Below are 12,366 nucleotides of genomic sequence, written 5' to 3'. Positions count from 1 at the left end.
AAATTTAATGCGAGTTAAAATTTTAGATGATATGGTAAATAAGTTACTATAACTGTTTACAGTAAACAGATATAATAAGTTATATTCTTAAGTGACATAATAAATTTTATATTTATTATAAAAATTCAATCATCACATTTTATGATAGGTAAAATACACCTAGTAAGTTGTCATTGTTTTCTAATTTTTTTTTAAGTGTAGGGTGGTTTTCAATTTATGAAATTTTCATATATTAATAAAAAATTTATTTTTAACTGAGATTATATTTAACATTTTCGACTATTTTAACCTTATTAAGTGTATTATTTGTGATCTGTTTTATCACTAGTAGATGCAGCGTCGTTAATAGATTACCGATTATTTTAAATAATCTCTGAAAGATCAATTATTTTTCAACAGTCTGTATACTCCCATTAGTTTCATGAGTTTTTTTAACCCTGTTACTTTCAAGATTTTTTTTAACCCTTGTTACTTTTAGAAGTTCTCTGAACCCATTTTACTTCCAGAAATTTTCCAAATCCCGTTACTTCCAGGAGTTTGAAAAACTCCATTATTTATAGAGATTTTGCAAAACTGTTACTTTATTTTTTGTATTTTTAATTTTGTTGTATTATTTTAATAGATTATCTTTTTTTAATGTACATAAATCTTAAAACAACTAAAAATGATAAAAATAAATATTTTAAAATTTTAAAAATTCAATTAACTCCAACTTTCTTTTACTATTTTTATTAGAAGAATAATCCATGTATAGTTGCATGTACCTGGACTCATCATTTTAATAGGAATGAATTTCTAAAATCAAAGACATTCTATCAAACATGCTAAATAAGAATTTCCAACAAAATTGAAAAATAAAAACGAATAAAAGAAAGTAACTAAATTATAAAATATAATTTACAAAGAACATAAAATATTCTCTCCTAAAATGATTTTGTGTTCTATTTAACCTATTTATAGTAAAAATTAAATTCTTTTTTTACTAAACTTTGTCCCCAGTTAATAATGTTAATATTTATGCCATTTAAATATTACATGTATACAAACATTTATTTCGTTTCAATTTCATTCAATATACATATTACATACTACATATTCATTATAATATTTAGTTATAAGTTTTCACTTGTAACAGTGCTATAGTGAAGTAAGTTAATTCAATAACTTTGTAAGTTGGCGTGCTAATAATTTACATGCAGTTTAGAAGAATAATATAAATTTAATAAAGCTATGAGTTCCAGTTTAGGATATTAAGCATACTCTGAAAAATTAATTATTCCCCAATTATGAATCCACCATGGAAAAGAAAGAAATTATTTCATTGTTTTGAAGAAAAGGAACATAAAATATTACCAGTTCACAGCTGAGGACAAGACAGTAATGAATAATTGCCATCCTCTCAATAACTTTGGGAGAAAAGGGAAGTGTCAAGTTTTTCAGTAAAAACATCATATAGCCAAAAATCCAATAGGTATTGATAAAGAGAATCAAGAACTTTAAAGTTGTCAGATGGAAGAAAATCCATAGTTACCATTTCCCCATGGACACGTGTAAAAAAAATAGAGAATCCATTTAATACCGAGACAAATATTAACTTCTATATCAAATAAAAACGAATTTTAAAATAAAAAATAATTAGTTTCTATAATAATTAAATTATGAACCATTTTAAAAATTAAAAAAATTAGTTTATATTATTGTTAAATAGTTTTTAAATTGATATTTAATTTAATTATCAATTATTTATATTCTAAATTTAGTAAAAAAACTTTAATTGTTAAATAAATATTAATTTAAAAACCATTTAACAATAATAGAAACTAATTTTAAAAAAAAATTAATTTCTAAAATGATATCTAATTTAATCATTATAACAATTAATTAGATTTTATGGCATACATTTAATCATAATCAATGGTCATAGATTTTCCTTTTCTCTTATGAATCTCTCACTTTGAAGGAGCCAAATCCTTTACAAACATGTCTTAAAATATGCAAGTACAAAGAAGGGAATCTCTAGTTTTAGTCTTAGTTGTTTTCCAATTTCCGTCAAGTAAATGAAGATTGTTGCAGACATCACATTCCAAATTCAAGCTAGGTAAGAAATTGATAAATGCTTCATTGCTACAAGTATAACCTGTGATCACAAAATGCCCATCAAGTTACATGAAAATTGTAATGAGCAGCTACAGAATCAGAAATGTTGTGTGGAAGTGCTGGGTCGGCAGTGAAGAGTCAACAAGAGCCAAATATAAGTGTAGTTGAGAATAGAATATTGAGGTCCATTAGTAGATATACAAGAATATATATGAAAGGGAAATTGGCCACATGTAAGGTTGCATCATCAAAGAACTGAAGCTACAGTTGTCCAAACCCATATCCATAATCACTTAACCTCAAACCAAAACTACAATTCATGTTTCAAAAATGTGGTGTAGAAGGATAGAAAATAGTTTGGAAGATTCTAAAGAGTTACATAGAAGCGAAACTAAACAAAAAAAATCGTTTTTACAACTTAGACAATCAATCATGACTTCAACAAGTCTAAACTTGGAGACTTGTAAAATGAATAAGTTATTTTATTTTAAACACAATTTACAGGCCTTGGTGACTTCTCAGGAGTGGGCAATTAAAAAAACACATAGTAAGAGGGAGGAATATATGGTGTACTGGAATATTATACATCATGGGAAAGGTTGTGGCATCATATTCATGCTATTGGATTCTAACTTAATCCAAAAACAAATATCACCCATATGCCAGAATCATCCTTCATGATTATTCCAACCGGTATAAAAAAAAAACAATTTTTGACTTAGAACATAATAAAGCTATCCTAAAATCCCTCCGAAAAATCAACCTTTACATTACAACTCCCTTAAACCACAAAGAAAAGACCAAATCCATCTAGATTCTACTATGGGCCAAGCCCAGGGAATCAAAAAAGACAAAGAAATCCATTGCCCTTGTCAGCCAAAGAAGACTATTGGTGCAACTAGATGGGAATTAGTTGCAGGCCCCAAAAGAATAAACCTCTTGGCAAAGCTGCCCTTCATAAACAGCCACAGAAACAAAATCTATGCACTTATGTTGAAAAAAACATACCAGCAGCTGCTACGTTCTGCCTTCACTCTGATATCCAAAGAAAACCCAGAATCACACGTAAGGCATACAAAGATGTTACTCCCGGTTCTGTTTCACATTTGCAGCAACTGCACTAAGAATCCACCAATGCATCTACTCCTCCATTTTACCGCAGTTAATAAGCTGGTCCAACAACTTCCTTAGTTGTCTCAAGGCCATCCAAAAGCAACCAAACCTCCAACTCTAGAACCATCATAACCTTTCCACTAAAATAAAATCTGAAACAATTGTCGATAGGCACTACCATTCCAGACAACAATGGAGCAAAGCCAGTTTGCGGGAACTACTCATGCCCTTCAAAATCCAAGTAGCGGTTGAGAAGGAGACCATGATTACAACACCAAAACATCCTTAACAACCCTCAGATGACTTGCCACTCTCTGCCGGAAGAAGACTAAGCACATTAGTTGAGGGAGAACAGACAATTGAGGGGATAGAGAACCCAATGGGAGTAAGAGAAAGTGAAGCTAGTTATTTTCCTCTTCAGCCAAAACCAAACTTGAAGTTGTGCAAGGCTAACGATTTCATCAACGTCCACCTTTCCCCTTTAAAGACGACCTCATTCTTTGATTCCAAATATTCCATAAAACTGTCACTCACACGCCTTTCCATACTTTATTGCTTTTAGAGCTGAATTAATAAATATATGAAATAGTCCTTTAAACTGCACAAACTGTGATCTTAAATCACCTCGCATCATTGTTTCTATTTCCTACCAGTTCAAAACTGACAGCCAAACTGTTGCGTATGCTTTACATTGTAAAAAGAATATGGTTTGATTTCTCCTCATGCCTATCACATTGATTATACATCCTCTTCTCATATTGTACATGTTTCTTTTTTTCAATCAAGCATTCATCAGATTAAAATTGTATAGTTATACTAGTGTCTTTATTTATTTCTTCCATTGAAAAAGCAATATGTAAACCAACTCGACCAATTGGTGGCATCTTAAACCTTTGGTTATAAACCAACAAGACTAAAGATTCATATTCACATTTTATGGGTTGAAGATTAATAAAAGTAAGCAGGAAAACTTGTGTTACGCCACCATGCATTCACCATCGACAATACGGTACTGTATTCACATTTGTTTGACTAATAATGTTAATTTTTACCTTTACGAAAGTCATCTTTCATATAAATGACAAAAATAATTCTTCGACAATGCATATAAATTCATTTTCTTCATCTCAGTTGACAAAAGAAGAACAATAATGAAAAAAAATCGAGTAACCATTTCTTAAAGCTCGACTGATCGATTAGAGAGGAAAACTCACTATTAATGGAGTTTTGTTTTGTGGTCTTCGATCCTTGAGCGAAACACCCAAAGCAATGTTGTTAAAATCGTGATCTAGATCGTCCGATCTAGCGCTTTTTGAGAAAAAAAGTGCAGGATCGCATGGGAAATTGTAAACTGATCGGATAAGAGCAATCCAACGAGTTAGTGGCCGAATAAGAGGATCTCTGAGTCTCTCTAATCCGTGACTCGGCCCATTAAAAAAAAAGCAAAAAACATACCTGAAAACGAGGCCTATAAGTGTTGCACAAAATCCCTTATCATTAGAAACCCTAAAAAAAACCTTAAAAACTCCTAATTTCAATTTTGTCTGTCACTAGTGATTCTACACTACTCGCGCTTCTCCACTCCACCGCTCGCACCTCCCTCTCTCTCTTATTTCATGTGTTGCAGTTTGTCTTTGGGAGTTGAGATGATATTAATGAAAATGAAGATCATTTGGAGGAGGAAGATGATTATCCTATGATTAATATGAATAATTTTTTTGGATAGATTATCTCTATTAAACATTATGTTATGTATTTAGACCATTTTATAAATTATGAGTCTATTTTTAATTATGTTATGTATCATACTAACTCGAATAGTAACTCTTTCGAGTCGAGTTACGATTCTCGAGTTACAAGTTTTCATTCCCTTTTTTATCCTCTTTCGAGTTACGAGTTTCACAACATTAACCTGAAACACCGAACTCCCAAACCGCATCGTAGTTCTGGAAATGAGAATTAGGAGAAATGAAAACCAATTTGAAAAATCAAATAGGACAAAACAAAAACGAATACCAAATAGGAAAAAAGAATAATGAAGAAGAACTTCAATTTAAAGACAAAGATCAGAAAAGTTAAAATCGACCCTCCAGAACTAATTTTCTATGAGCAGAGTGTAGTTTAAGAAAAATGCAAGAATTGTTGTGACTCTAGAAAAAACACAAAGTGGAAAAAATAAGGGGGGAATTTAAGTTTTTGGTGTGGGTCGAGACATAGTAATACTAGTACTGCTAGTAATACTAGTACATCTAATAATAACAGTACTAATAGTACTACTACTAACTATTACTGCTAGAAATATTAGTACTGCTAGGAATACTAGTACTGCTAGTAATACTAGTACTGCTACTAATACTAGTATTGCTAGAAATACTAGTACTCCTACTAATACTAGTACAGTTAGTAATACTTGTATTGTTAGTACTGCTAGTAATACAAGTATTGCTAGTAATATTAGTACTACTAGTAATATTAGTACTGCTAGTGATACAAGTACTGCTAGTAATACTAGTACTGCTAGTACCGCAAGTATTGCTAGTAAACCTAGTACTGCAAGTAATACTAGTACTGTTAGTAATACTAGTATTGCTAGTAATATTAGTACTGTTAGTAATACTAGTACTGCTAATAATACTAGTATTGTTAGTAATACAAGTACTCATAGTAATACTAGTAGTGCTAGTACTACTAGTAATACTACACTACAAGAAAAACTCAAATTACATACAGCCAATATCCGTATGTAACACACAAAATCCGTATATAAAACCCATTTACATACGGATTACATACAGACAAAAATCCGTATGTAAAACTGTCGTAGGTAACTGTTACATGCGGATTTTGGATCCGTATGTAATTACATACGGATTTATCCGTATATAAAATCCGTATGTAAATCCGTGTGTTATTACATACGGATAAATCCGTATGTAAAATTCGTATGTAATTAACAAGCAGACTTACATACGAATTTATTCATATGTAACATTGTACACAGCACCACCAACTATTTGTATTTGGAAGCACCCCATATTCTACACCTGCATATCATCCATCAACATTCCAGTACATTTCAGTTTTCAGAAGACAAATATTCATCACATTCAAAGTTATCCATACATACAATACTTACTATTTTCAAATATCTAAATATCTAAAATGTATTTCATTAAAACAAAGTTCTAGAGAAGCTAATAATTATTATTATCTTCATCGGGTGAATTTTGTTGTTCATCATGATTATTATGATGTTGTTGGACTTCATTTGACTGCTGATTCGGTTGTGTTGGTGGCGGGGTATTTGGTTGCTGAAAAAACTGTTGTGCTGCAGTTGCTGCCTCAGGTGGTAGATATTGCATCATGAAATTTTGAAAGTTTTGAAACCTTGCATCCATGCGTTCAATATGCTGCCTAAGTTCAACAATTTCTTCTGAATTAGCCTTCTTATTACTAGAAGATGGTTGTGTTTCTTGTAGGTAGCGACCAACACAGTCGTCCTGACGATCAACACGTCCAACCCCATATACTCGTCCCTTGTACCTTCCACCTACAGTTTCTAACCAACAACGGCTTTACAGAGACAAACTAAAGCCCTGCACATTCCCAACTCAATAACCCAAAAATAAACCATAAACCATGTATGCCAAAATAAACCAAAAAACCAGCAACTTCCTGCAAACAAAGAGAGCAGCATACAAAAAAGTAGATTCTATTTTTTCCTACAATTTTTGTTACATACTAAACAAAACCTGAATGATTGCAGCGGTGGTGGCCGGAGGTCACACGGTGGTGGCGATTGGGAAGACTATGTCAGGTCGGGTCGGTGTTTGCAAAATCTCAAGCACACGGGATGGTACAATGGCAAAGGGGGAAGCTGGACACTACTAAACCGAAAGAGATCGTGCGTGCGGTGTGGCAGATGGGGTTGTTGTTCGCTGGTGCCGTTAGCTAGTGTCGTTCGCTGGTGTCCTTGGGTGGAAATGGGGTTGTTGTGATTTAGGTTTTACTGAATGAAGATACGTGAAGTGGGCTAGTGAAGAATACATTAAGTAAAGTGAACCTGGGCTTAGTGAAGATTACGTTAAGGTGCCTGGTTCCAATTCAAATTCAACATTTTTTTTTAATTATTTTGTTTTTTAATTTTAATGAAATAATATAAATCACATTTAATTTTTTATGTTATTTATTTTTAAAATTGTTTATTTAGTTATTTTAATTGAATATAATTTATTAATATAATTTAAATAAATATTCAATTACTTTAAGTAATTCAATATATTAACTTTAAATAGTCAAAAAAAAATATTTTATTGAAATGAAGGTGGGCTGAGTGGAGAACTGTAGTGAAGTGACTGGGGTTAAAACTCAAATTCAACATATTCTTAATTTTTTATTGTTTTTTTTTTCTCAATTATTTTGTTTTCTAATTTTAATGAAATAACATAAATCAGATTTAATTTTTTATGTTATTTATTTTTAAAATTCTTTATCTGATTTTTTTTTAATTGAATATAATTTATTAATATAATTTAAATAAATATTCAATTACTTTAAGTAATTCAATATATTAACTTTAAATAATAATAAAAAATATTTTATTGAAGTGAAGGTGGGCTGAGTGGAGAACTGTAGTGAAGTGGTTGGGGTTCAAACTCAAATTCAACATATTCTTAAATTTTTATTGTTTTTTTTTCTCAATTATTTTGTTTTCTAATTTTAATGAAATAACATAAATCACATTTAATTTTTTATATTATTTATTTTTAAAATTCTTTATCTGATTATTTTTAATTGAATATAATTTATTATTATAATTTAAATAAATATTTAATTACTTTAAGTAATTAATTAATTAACTTTTAAATAATCAAAATTAAATATAAAATTAAATTAATTTATGATGTAACACACGTTAAGATCACTTATATTTTTATTTCTATTTTCAATATTTTTTATTTTTTATTGTTTTTTCTTTTTCAATTTTATTGTTTTTTAATTTTAGTAAAATAACATAAAATACGTTAACTCCTTATTTCTATTTTTTTAATTAACTAAATTTGTAAGAATTTCTATTTTCAATTAAATTTTAAATAACGTATATACGGATAATATTCATATGTAATTTTTTTAAAAAAAGAAACTTATGTAAATTTTTAAAAAAAATATTAAAAAATAGTTACATACGGATTATATTCGTATGTAAGTTTTTTTTTTAAAAAAATCGTTACATACGGATTCTATCCATATGTAAGTTTTTTTTTTAAAATAAAAAATCGTTACATACGGATTCTATCCGTATGTAATTTTTTTTAAAAAAAAAACTTTTCCCTTACATACGGATTATTATTCGTATGTAAAAATCTGTATGTAATACTAACATTACATAGGAATCTGTATCCGTATATAATATTGGAGTTATATACGGATCAGAATCCGTATGTAATGTCGGAGTTATATACGGATCAGAATCTGTATGTAAAATCCGTATGTAATGTCCATTTTACATACGGATTCAGATCCGTATGTAAAAAATTGTATGTAACTAGCGATTTTCTTGTAGTGCTAGTACTCCTAGTAATACTACTACTGCTAGTAATACTACTACTGCTAGTAATACTATTACTTCTAGTAAAACTAGTACTGGTAATAATACTAGTACTGCTAGTAATTCTAGTCCTGCTAGTAATACTAGTACTGCTTATAATGGTAGTAATAATAGTACTACTACTAATTCTAGTACTACTAGTAATACTAGTACTACCAGTACTGCTGGTAATACTAGTACTGTTAATAATACTAGTAATACAAGTATTGAGAGTAATACTAGTAATATTAGTACTGCTAGTAATACTAGTACTGCTAGTAATGTTAGTAATGTTAGTAATACTAGTACTGGTAGTAAAACTAGTAGTACTAGTAATACTAGTACAGCTAGTAATACAAGTAATACTAGTAATGTTAGTACTGCTAGTAATACTAGTAATACTAGTATTGGTCGTAATACTAGTAATGTTAGTACTGCTAGTAAAATTAGTACTGGTAGTAATACTACTAATAATAATATTGTTAGTAATACTAGTACTGCTAGTAATACTAGTAATGATAGTAATGTTAATACTACTAGTAATACTAGTACTGCTAGTAATACTAGCAATACTAGTACTGCTAGTAATATTAGTACTGCTAGTAATACTCGTACTACTAGTACAGATAGTACTGCTAGTAATACTAGTACTGCTAGTAATATTAGTACTGCTAGTAATACTAGAACTGCTAGTAATAGTAGTACATCTAGGAATACTAGTACTGCTAGAAATACTAGTACTACAAGTAATACTAGTACTGCTAGTAATACGAGTACTGCTAGTACTCCTAGTACTGCTAGTAATACTAGTACTGCTAGTAATACTACTACTGCTAGTATTGCTAGTAATATTAGTACTGCTAGTAATACTGGTATTGTTAGTAATACTAGTACCGCTAGTAATATTAGTACCGCTAATAATACTAGTACCACTATTAATACTAGTACCGCTAGTAATACTAGTACTGCTAGTAAAACTAGTAATACTAGTACTGTTAAGAATACTAATACTGTTAGTAATACTAGTACTGTTAGTAATACTAGTACTGCTAGTAATACTAATAATGCTTGTAATACTAGTATTGATAGTACTGTTACTAATACTAGTACTGATAGTAATACTAGTACTGCTAGTAATGCTAGTACTGCTAGTAATGCTAGTACTGCTAGTAATGCTAGTATTGCTAGTAATCGTAGTACTACTAGTAATCCTAGTACTGCTAGTAATACTAGTACTGCTAGTAATACGAGTACTTCTAGTAATACTAGTACTGCTAGTAATCCTAGTACTGCTAGTAATACTAGTACTGCTAGTAATACTAGTACTGTTAGTAATACTAGTACTGTTAGTAATACTAGTAATATTAGTACTGCTTGTAATACTTCTACATTTACTACTGCTAGTAGTATTAGTACTGCTAGTAATACTAGTACTGCTAGTAATACTACTACTGCTAGTAATAGTAGTAATCCTAATATTACTAGTAATCCTAGTACTGCTAGTAATACTTGTACTGCTACTACTGCTTGTACTGCTAGTAATATTAGTATTGCAAGTAATACTAGTAACATTAGTACTGCTAGTAATACTAGTAACAAAATTCTGACACAACAGATTGGGCAACTAACCGCACAAATGGCTAAATTGCCGCAACAGTTATATGTTTTGCATTCATCTCAAAGCCAGATTCAATCAATCATGTGTTATTTTTGTGGAAATGATCATCCTAATGGTTACTGTTCTTATTTGAACAATTCACTTGAAGTATAGGATCCATCCATGCTTGAAAGAATGAGTAAAGTTGAAGAACTCCTAACAAAGCTTGTGATAATGGAAGAAAATAGAATGGCAACGATGAGGAATATAGAGTTCCGAATGGGAAAAATGGCCAAACAATTCGAAGAAATACAAAGTGGCCAATTTTCAGTCTACAACCAAACCAACCCAAAAGAGCATTGCAATAATGTAATAGCTGAAAAAGAAGATGAGACTAAGGAGTTAGAGAGAGAAATGAAAAGAAGTGAGGAAGAAAAAATTAGAAATTAGGAGAGAAGTGTTCTTGAAAATGATTTATCATATCCTCATCCTCCTTCAAAAAAAGAGAAGGAAAGAAAATTCTTTGACAAATTGCTCCCTATGAATTATTTTGCAGGAAATTTGAAGCAAGATTCAACATTTGAGAGATTTCTGAAAGAATAAGAGCTATATTGAAGAGAAAAATAGAGAGCTAGAGGCAAGATGCAGTGTCATGACTCAAAAGGACTTGCTTCAAAATATCAAGAACTTAGGAGGTTTTAATCTTCCCGTGTCTATAGGTGTTTTATCTGTGGACAAGGTTGCACTGTATTTAGGTGATTTGGAGGTTCAACCCACCAAAATGCAGTTGGCAAACAAATCCATCAAAGATCCTTATGGTGTGGTTGAAGATGTTCTTGTAACAAGGAAGAATGCATACAACATGATGCAACAAAGAGAGTTGTCCATCTTGAAATAAACAAGCGTCAAGCTAGATGACGTTAAATGAGCGCTTACTAGGAGGCAACTCAATCCACGTTTTAGTTTTATGTTGTTTTATTACCTTTGCTAATTTTATTTTAAAAAAAATTAAATAATATAAAAAAAATCATATATGCCTCCTAATCATTTTGCAGGTTATGTATTTCGACCTGAAGATAGGTTCTATTATTCAGGGGGCAGATCCAGCAAATGAAGTAAAACTGTAGATAAAGATTTTAACAAAAAGCTGGATGACTTCTTAAGAAGATAGGATTGAGCAAAAATATGGTTTTATCTTTCTAATTCTCTTTTCTTTTCAGTTATTTGAATTTTTTCTTATTTTATTTATTTTATTTTTCGGTTATTTTGTTTTATTTTTATTTTCTTATTTGTTTAGTTTGTTTTTATTGCTTATTTTGAATAAATTTCCTGTTTTGTTAGTTTGTTAGTTTTACGTCTTGAATTATCTTTCTTGAATAAATTTCAGTTTTAATTTGTTTGTTTTCTAGTTTTTTTTTTCAAATAAAAAAGAACTAGAATATTAATTTTGAATTGTGGAAAAAAGAATTTTTGTTTAAATATTAAATAGTGATATGATTAGACACAGGTTAGAAAAGAAAATATGATTGAATCCCTATTCAAATGTAGTTAAAATTATGATACATGAAAATTTAACAGGATGATTGATTAGAACAGATAATGACAAGACAAAAATGAATGAGACCATTTAAACCAAGTGAGTGTGTGAACCTTAAACAGTTTTGAGAGTTTTACTAATGAATTGACATTTGTGGTTGCTTAATTTTTATTTTTGTTGCATCATAAAAGAGCATGAAGATGATTGAGGCATTTGTTTGTGTTAATTAGGAGCCAGGGCCAAAAGCCAACCTTTATATTAGAATTCCATTTTTTTTTATCCCCTTTGGGCCAAGAATTTTTGTTAATATTGCACCTTAATCTTTAATGATATATTTTCCTACCCTTTAGCATGTTTAAGGAAGGAGAATATAGATGCAATACGTATACAAAAGGGAATGGTTGGTTCTGATTATGAAAGCTCAAAAAGTTAAAA

Source organism: Phaseolus vulgaris, chromosome 11 (assembly GCF_051622355.1).
Source record: "Phaseolus vulgaris cultivar YP4 chromosome 11, ASM5162235v1, whole genome shotgun sequence".
NCBI classification, from domain to species: Eukaryota; Viridiplantae; Streptophyta; class Magnoliopsida; order Fabales; family Fabaceae; genus Phaseolus; species Phaseolus vulgaris.
Note: the sequence above shows the minus strand (reverse complement) of the source record.